Source organism: Brassica napus, chromosome C9 (assembly GCF_020379485.1).
Source record: "Brassica napus cultivar Da-Ae chromosome C9, Da-Ae, whole genome shotgun sequence".
Classification (NCBI taxonomy): Eukaryota; Viridiplantae; Streptophyta; class Magnoliopsida; order Brassicales; family Brassicaceae; genus Brassica; species Brassica napus.
The window spans coordinates 20,013,328-20,022,620 of record NC_063452.1 but is presented as its reverse complement, the minus strand read 5'-3'; the positions used below and the strand labels follow the sequence as shown (position 1 = coordinate 20,022,620).

The 9,293-nt window shown below is 28.9% G+C and overlaps 1 pseudogene; it reads right to left on the bottom strand.

The window, feature by feature from the left end:
* Positions 1-7,821: 7,821 nt before the first annotated feature.
* On the bottom strand, positions 7,822-9,293 carry LOC106364325 (annotated as a pseudogene).

Genomic DNA, 9,293 nt, shown 5'->3' with positions numbered 1-9,293 from the left:
CTTTCATTCATAATATATTTTCATAAAATTATACCTAATTTGATATATATTATTTTAGGAAACAAATAAAATAGTGTTGTTAGTCTGGAGTTGCATAAGTGAACATAATCAATAATGTTTTGAAAGTTTGTACATGCATATAAATATTTATGACCAAACTAAATCGTAATAATTTATTAATATATTTTTCACTTGATAATTAGTTTTGAATCATTTGTAATTTACATGGATAAAAAGTAAATAGAACCCTATTCTAAGTAATAATATGTCGCTCATTGTTTAAGTATATTGAGTTGTATATATTTGTCTAAAATAAAAAAAAACAATATTTTTTATTCTAACTATGTTTAAATTTTGATGACAAAAAAAAGTATATGTTTAAATTCATTACTTTTGTTGCATATACTTTATTTTTAAGTTTTACGTATAAAAATACATTGTTTTCTTTTCAAAGACAAATACATATACAATTTTGGACAATTCTTTCAAATAGTTATTTTTAAGTTTTTGTTACAAAAATAGTCTGGGAGAAAAAAAATGACCAAAATAGCTCTTTTTTAATTTTGAAAATTTTAATATTTATTTTTTATTTTAAAAAATGTGAATCTATCCCCAAAACCCCACCCCTTAACTCTAAACTCTAAGTCTAGATTAGTTAACCCTATGCTTTAATAAAACTTATTTTGGTCATTTTCTTCATTGGGAGTTATTTTGTGAAAATAAATAAAAATGGCTATCAAAGGAAATTTCTCTACTATTTTTGTGAACCTATGATTTGTAAATAAAAATCTATATATTTTAAAACTTATAGATATTTACTTTTTTACTTATGCTGTTTTTGAAAATACGAAAAGAAATAAAATTAAAATTAAACTTTTTTATGTATATAAATGTTATAATTATTATAGATATTTCCTTTCTATTATTTATATGAATTTTGTAAAGAAAATTAAAAGAAAAAGGAAATAAAGTGAAAAGCCTAGTTAGAAATTTAACACTCAAAAAGAAAATAGAAATAATCTTAATAATGTCAATTATGTATAATTTATAATTCATTAAGGTTATGTTTGTAATTGACCATCCTAAGAATTAACGTGAGAGCGACATGTAAGAAACTGACTTGGCAAATAACGTTATGAAGATTTATTAAACAACGTTCTGAATAATTGTTTTAATTTGATGGTTGATGATATTGTAAAATAAAACGCTTTATGATCTTACTTATCTTTTATAAAAATATGGATTTTTAACGTTGAAACCCCTCAACTAAGTTTTTTTGGGTAAAAACACCCTAAACTAATTATTTAACGAAAAAAGTCTCAAACTAATTTTATTTAATGAATTAAACCCTAGTAGATCATAATTATCATTACTAAGGATAAATATTTAGTGTACGAGTTTCTACATTAAGTAAACATAGTTGAAGGGTTTTACCACTAAATATAAAAAAAAAAATCAAAATTATAATGTTATCTAAAAATTAGTAACTTAAATTTTCAAAATTAGCATTTTTTAATTGTTTTTGTAAATATATGAGTTTGATGTGTTTTTAACATCAACATTATGTATGTATAAAGTAAAAATGTAAAAACTGAGAAAATATAATAAAAATTATATAATGATTTATCATTACATCTTTATTAGATAATATATAATTTTTATTATATTTTCTTATTTTTTATATTTTTAATCTTTTAGTAATTTTATTACAAGTAAATCTTTAGATAATTCTCCGTATGTTTCACTATACATGATGTTTTGACTCATTGCACAAAAATTAAGAAATTTTTTTTCCAATAAGTAACTTCACAAATATAATTTACAAATCATTCAATCAATTAAAAAATGACTTCAAAATCTAATTGGTTATACAGTTTTCATTAAAGTTAAAAATAATATAAATATATCAAAACTTTGGGGGGGGGGGGGGGAGGATTCATTCTATTATAGGAGCAGAGAGGGGAGAGAGAGAGAGACAGAGAGATGTTTTTCATATGTGTACACTGTTCTTTTGCCAATAATATATATATCTTTTCTTTCTGAATTTAAAATTACATTTTTCTTTATATAATTATTTTCAAATTTCTATACAAATTTATATTTATGTGATATATCATGACCAGTTGTTTTTATATTGGCTATGTAGAAAATACATAAGTTTGTTTATAGAAAATTTTGAAGTTTATTAAATTTTAAATTAGAGTATGATAATAGATGAAGTCGATATGTCTCTTATCATTTCTAAGGAAATTTGTAAGGGAACCACATAAACAGGAAACAGCTCCTCGTTATAAGAGTGATCTCTAGTAGTGCAAATCGAGTTTAAATTTGATGAGGCGGGTTGTTGGCGAAGATGATTACTCATGAGTCATTTTTCTCATACCAGATTCTCATTGTGTCTCCGGTTCTTAAACGGATATATAAGAAAATGTGTTTTTGACCATTTTAATTATATTGTAAAAAAAAGATTTATATTGTAAAAGCCTAAAAGGTTATGTCAAAAAAAAACGCCTAAAAGGTAGTCTGATTGTGTGCGCTTTTTCTACCAAATCGTATTAGATTTTATTTCTCAAAGAACGAGTTGACTTTCGCTAAAAGAAACATGTTACAATTTTCTTTTCTTTTCTTTTCTTTACCACGCTATTGTATAACCTTTCACCCCAAAAAAAAGTTGTTATAAAACCTATCACGCATCTCCGTACTACAAAGTCCACGTTATTTGTCTTCTACCGTACACCGTGCGATAGTATTATATTAATAAAAACATCATTTTCTATAAAAGTCAGCTATTTTATTAAATAAATAAAGAGACCACTTTGATTAAAAAAAACCACAAATAAATAAAAAGTGAAATGTGTTAAATATATATATATAAATTGGATAGTTGACAAAAAAATATAAATTGGATAAGTCCAACTTATTTGTTTTCTATTGTATATACCTTGCGATAGTATTATATTAATAAAAACATCATTTTCTATAAAAGTCAGCTATTTTTATTAAATAAATAAAGAGACCACTTTGATAATAGAAAAAAGACCACAAAAGGAATAAAAAGCGAAATGTGTTAAATATATATACAAATTGGATATGTTTGCAAGTTATGTTCAGCGGTCAAATTTATTGATTAGAGCTATATTTTGGCAGGTCAAACTAATCCAAGTAACAAGGTTCCCTCTAAAAGAAGTTGAGGCCTTGTATTCATACGTATTTTGTATTTTTATTATTTGCACCAGAGTATATATTCCACATCAACATTAATCAAACAATTTACAGTTAACGTATAGCAAATATTTGAAGTATTCAGACAGATCATAGATGTAAGCCTGTAACGATCACAAACATCATGTCGTATAATTTCTGCAAAAGTCAATGTGTTGCGTGATAGTATTGTATGATTACTGCAGCCGCACAACAATGTAAAAAAAAATGGTAAATCATTCCGGAGAGAATGTGAAAGTCCCGGTGACCACGCGCTGTGAAAATCTAGGGTGGTGCGGATTCGAACTCGGGTCTCATGGGGATCCACAGAACGCCTTGACCACCTGACCACAAACGCTTGGTTAAAAAATGCTGAAATTAAATGCGCCGCAAAACAATGTAACAATAAAAAATTTACTCTTTTTTTAATAGTTTATTCTCTTTACTTTAGGTGTGGTTGTTAATGTTGTTGTTATCTATTCATCTAATATATCTTACTATTTCCGTTTTATATAAAGTGTCATTGTAGAGAAATTTTTTCGTTACAAAATAAGTGTCATTTTCAACTTTGAATGCAAAATTTATTAATTTTATTTAACAATTTAATTTCTATTGTTTGGAATATGGTTAGGTGTATAGGTAATTGTATTTTATATATGAAATATACAAAATTAATTTTTTATTTAATCTGTGTGCACAAATCCAAAATGACATTTAGAATGAAACAGACGGAGTAATAAAATGGACAAATTTATTGACTTCTACAGCTTTCTATTTCAAAAATAATCAACCAATAAAAACAATAAAAATGTTATGTTATCAATATTAAATAACATTAACTATTAAATGGATCACTTATTTCAAAAAAAATAATGATATATCACCGATATGTATTTTAAAATAGTTTTAGATAGGTTTCTATTCACAAATCTATTAAAGTACCATGTAATAAATTGAATATATAAAATATGACATATTACGAGAAATAATCATACTTGGACTTTGTTAAATATCCGGAACCACAAGGAACAACATCAACCATCAAGAACAAAACCAAATGGGATGATGGTAAACATCTAAATGATTTATTTTCTAAAATATTTTGGATAATGGAAGGAAACTGGAAACCAAACCAAAAAACAAAAGTACTAAACTATACTATTAGGCCATAGTATCAATTATATTAAGATTTTAAAAAAGGATAAACAAAAGAATATAAATTGATTGTGGCTATGACAGAAAATAGAAGAGAAAGAAAACTTGAGGACAATCGTTCTAACTTCTCTTTCTCTTCACATTTTTTTTCTAGATTTAATTTCATGATGCCATTGTTTCGTCTCTGATCTCCGTGTTTGTCATGAGATATTTATTTCTTTCTTGTTTGTCCAGTATTTTCTTTGTGTTATTAACATGTTCAGGAGGTGCTTGGTGACGAGTTCTGCTTCAAGTGCGGAGTCGTTTTGGTTTTGTCATGTCGACGGCGGAGGCTCCTTGCAGTTCCCGATTCTATAAACGGAGTTATATCTCGCTTCTTCAAGGTTCGTCATCGTAGATTTAGTTTGAACTCACTGTTTGGGGTCTAAGTGGCTCAGACAGGGGAGGGGATTTTCCGGCAGAGACGTCATATTGTTGTATGAACTTCCATGGTTCTCCAGTAAGCTCTTTATTTGACAATCCAAAACCAAATAGGGTAAAATAGACATAACTAAACCCTGTCTTAATCATCTATTCATATAAAATTGAGAAATTTGGCAACATGTACATAACAAACCAAAAAACCAAGAATATAACCATAGCATTAACAAGACTACGATATTTATGAAATAATTTCTATATTGCCCTTTCCTACTTTCACCTCTTTTTTTTAATTAACTTTATAAGTTTAAAAATTACTTATTTGAGTTTCTTAAATAACTATAAAAACCATAGATTTTTTCTGTATATAAAATATTTTGAATTTTGTAAAACTAACATATATTTATAAATTGTAAATATACTTATAATAAAATGTTTGTCTATTCTATTTACGAGACATAGAATAGAATTAAAATTATACAATATGCATTTGTTATATTTTTCCAGCTATTTATTTTTTTCAATCTCCATCTCTATTCTTTTCCTTCTTTCTATGTTTCTTTTTTTCTTTTTTGCTCTCTCATTTTTTCTTTCTCCAATATATAATGTTCAAATAATATATTGCTGTATTATATTTTATTTACGAAATATAGAATAAAATTGTAATTATACATTTTTTTTTCTTTCTTTTCCTCCCTCCTTCCCCTTCCCTCTCTCCCTCATTCCCTCCCATATACTTCTACGTACTATACTATATGGCCATCACATATAGAATAGCAAATTGTTTTAATTTGTACTATATCAACCAAATTTGCTTTTTCATATACTATATCATGCTAAACCATCTGTACTATGAACAACTATACTCATTTATATTAAACATTATGTTTATTCCATTAAACATCTACAAATAAATAATATAAAGAAAATTAAATTCTTCTCTATTGTTAAATTTTTGTTTGAGATATCTATTCTATATATATAATATAAATAGAATAGTATATGATGTTGCGTGTGGCATACAAATGTTCACGCACTACAGAGGACTTCAATGTCTATTTACGAGGTAAAAAGACACGATTCCCAAGCCATGGCTATATTCTTAATTGATTGATCCCGTATGAATATACACCAAAATGACCCTATAAAATACCCATACGTAGTTTTTTTCCTTTTCTTCATATTTTACATAATTTAAAATTTCAGAGCTCGCAATGTCGTTTATATATGACTCATATACTAGTTGACCGGTTAGACCGGTTCAACCAATAGAACCGGGTTTTCTGTTTCAAAAAAAAAATATATATAATCATATATTTACACTGTATGGATCTTGAAAAATAGATTTACATATGATACGATTTATATTCTTTTTTATTAATTACTCCTTCTATATCATTTTAGGTGGTGTTTAAGGCTTTTGCACAAAAATTAAGAAAATGCAAAATTTTATATAATTTATCTTGGTTACATAAAATAACATTAAATAAAATTAGTCAATCAATAAAAAAATACGGTGGGGCTTATTGGACTGGGGGTTTGAGAAGGTTTTGAGGATTTTAGGTTTGGTGTAATTTAGAGAGATTTTAGTTGAATTTTGGGGTTTTGGTGGAGATTTTTATGGGGAATTTGGTAGGCTTTAAAGAAAATAGATTTGTTAAGATCTTTTTCAAATGTTTCAAAACATAATAAAAACTTGACGCAACTCTGTCACCAAAAAAGATTTGTTAAGATATTATTAATAAAAACATAATAAAAAATAGATTTGTTAAGATCTTTTTCAAATGTTTCAAAACATAATAAAAACTTGACGCAACTCTGTCAAATGTTTCAAAACATAATAAAAACATAATAGCAATTGAGTTGGCCAATTATTTGAGGAATGAAATGATGGATGTGATAATCAAATGGTTTCTTCTGACGAACAAGTACCAATGAATGCTGAAAATGAGATAGCAAGGTACAACACATGTACTGAGACCGAGTCGTTAGCCCTTAGCAAGAGATTCCAGAGGATCCAAGAATTAAATCTTTTAGCTATTGATTCGACTGCCACAACTGATGATAAAGAAGAAAGAGGAGTACATCACAGTCGCAAGGTCACATTTCAAATACATTTTTTTGTGGCAAATGTTTTCTCGGACCTTCTTATTACTCATACATACATACAATCTGCTCATTCAGTAGTGGGTTTGGTCATGCCTTTAAGTTAATTTCAACTGAGCCTTGGAAGAAACCTTTTATACCAGCTCTCGTACCACAGCAGAAGCTTGAGACAGTTCCCCTTCCCTACGAAACGAAACCCACTATATAATTTGGACTCCACCACTGCTCTTCACTCATGTTCTCATCTCTCTTGCCTCTTAACGATTTCCCTATCCAGCATGTTCCATTTAACAGAGCCGTGTATGAAACAGTATTTGGTTTGTATCCATATGTGTGCATAACCCAAACCAGCTTTTTATGAACACAATATTTGGCAGTATAACGATAATTGATGGATTTCCATCCATCAAGGGAATCTATTGCAAGAACTATATTAGTCTCAGATCGATGAAGATGAATTAATTGTTTTGTTTTTTTCTTTAAAATTCCATCTCTTTAGGTGGTATTCTTTCTATTGGATTTGACGTGTAAATATGTTCTTCTAATAATCCAAAATAACTTTTGATGAATACTTTTGATGAATACCTTTGATGAAATCTCTGTTTTCCAATAAGGGTTGATTTAATGGGATTTCTACAAATGTTATATCCAATAAACTGGTATTTGTAAGAAGTTTTATAAATACCATATTCAATAAGAGGGGATTTAGAGAAAACCTAAAATTTTCTGAAATCCCTAATACAATAAGCCCTCTACAGTATTTTGTAACCGATCACAAATATCAAATGACGTTAAATTTTATCTAGAATAGTGAGAACATCAGTTATTATAAAACAAAATAAAAAAATTTTAAACGCCAATTAAAGTGATACGGAAGAAGTAGAAAAATAAACAATAAACATAAATCTAGCTATATAAAGTAAACAAGTGAATGCTATGTAAATTTAAATTGATAAAATTAAAATGATTATTGTTTCGCGCTCTCATAAAGCTTGAAACAATATTCGGAATTTAAAGTCAACTTAAGGGTTTAGTCATGTAATCTAAAAAGAGTGGGAGGGGCAAAGACTAAAAATTGTGTCGACGTAAATAATATCTTGGACAAAAGGTGAACTTTTTGTATTTAAAACAATACGAAACATATAAAAGATATAAAAAGCGAGACTATGTCTTATTCCTCTTCAACGATCTTGCTCTTCTCGCTAACATAGATGCCATCAAGGAACTTCCTGATATCCTTCTTCTTCACGTGACATTTCTGCAAATTACAAACAAATCCATTGCGATTCTAAAAAAGGCTCATCATACGTATGCGTAAAATCAATAATTGTTACTCAAATATGGTTCACTATGCAAAATGTTATCCAAAATCAAAACATCCCCTGCGAATTGCATTTAAAAGGGAGAATATTTTTTTTTTCAAAAAAAAAACTTGCAGAATAGCCAATAAAACGTTTACCCGTCAGAAGATTTAAATTATGTCATATTTTAATTATATCACTGTTACCAAACCAAATTCAATCAAGAAAGACACAACAAAATGAGAACTGGCCAAGTTTAGCTCTCGTAGTTGATACTGTACAAGCCTACGTGAGATGTTCACTCAAGGTTCAGAGCGCTGAACATATGGTCGATCAGAGCACACATATAAATCAAGAAAACTCTTAAAATACGAAATGTTATACATTTAATTATCCAGCAACCAGAAAAAACAAAAAAAAAAGAGAAAAAAAAAGCTGAAAAACACAAAAAAATATTTCACAAAAATTGAGAGTATACCTGGTTGATAAGAGCGCATGACCTTGAAACAAGCTCGATGTCGTTACCATCAAGAACAATCTCATCCTTAACTTTCTCAGACCGAACAATGGTTACACCATCCAACATCTCTACCTTCCTCACCTGTTGTTAGAGTAAGATTGAGTGTTATCAGGAACACTCCGACGATAATCAGATTGAGAAAACAAACCTTCTTCTCGCCAAGGAAGTTACGGATCTCGATGGACTTGCTATCACCGCCGATGGAAGCGTTAATGGGAAAATGAGCATACACGAACCTCATCTTGTACCGGAAACCTCTTGTAACACCGGTTATGAGGTTATCGACGTGGCTAAGTGCGGTTCTGTTGGAGGCGCTTGATTTGCGAGAACCGAACCACGAATCGATCTTGAGCTTCCTTTTCCCAGTCTCCGCTTCCTTGATGCTTGAAATCGCGAACAAGCTTGCCTCTTGGTCCTTCTACTTCGATCACCTTGGCGCTAACCTTGATGTTAACGGCGCCTGGAATGTCCATCGTCTCAGAAGAAAGGATCGTCTTCATCCTCTCCTCACTTTTCTTCCTCTCTGCGTTTTTCAGCGACGGCGAAGTTAAAGGATAGCAGAAACCTAGTGCCATTGAGTATCTGTAAAT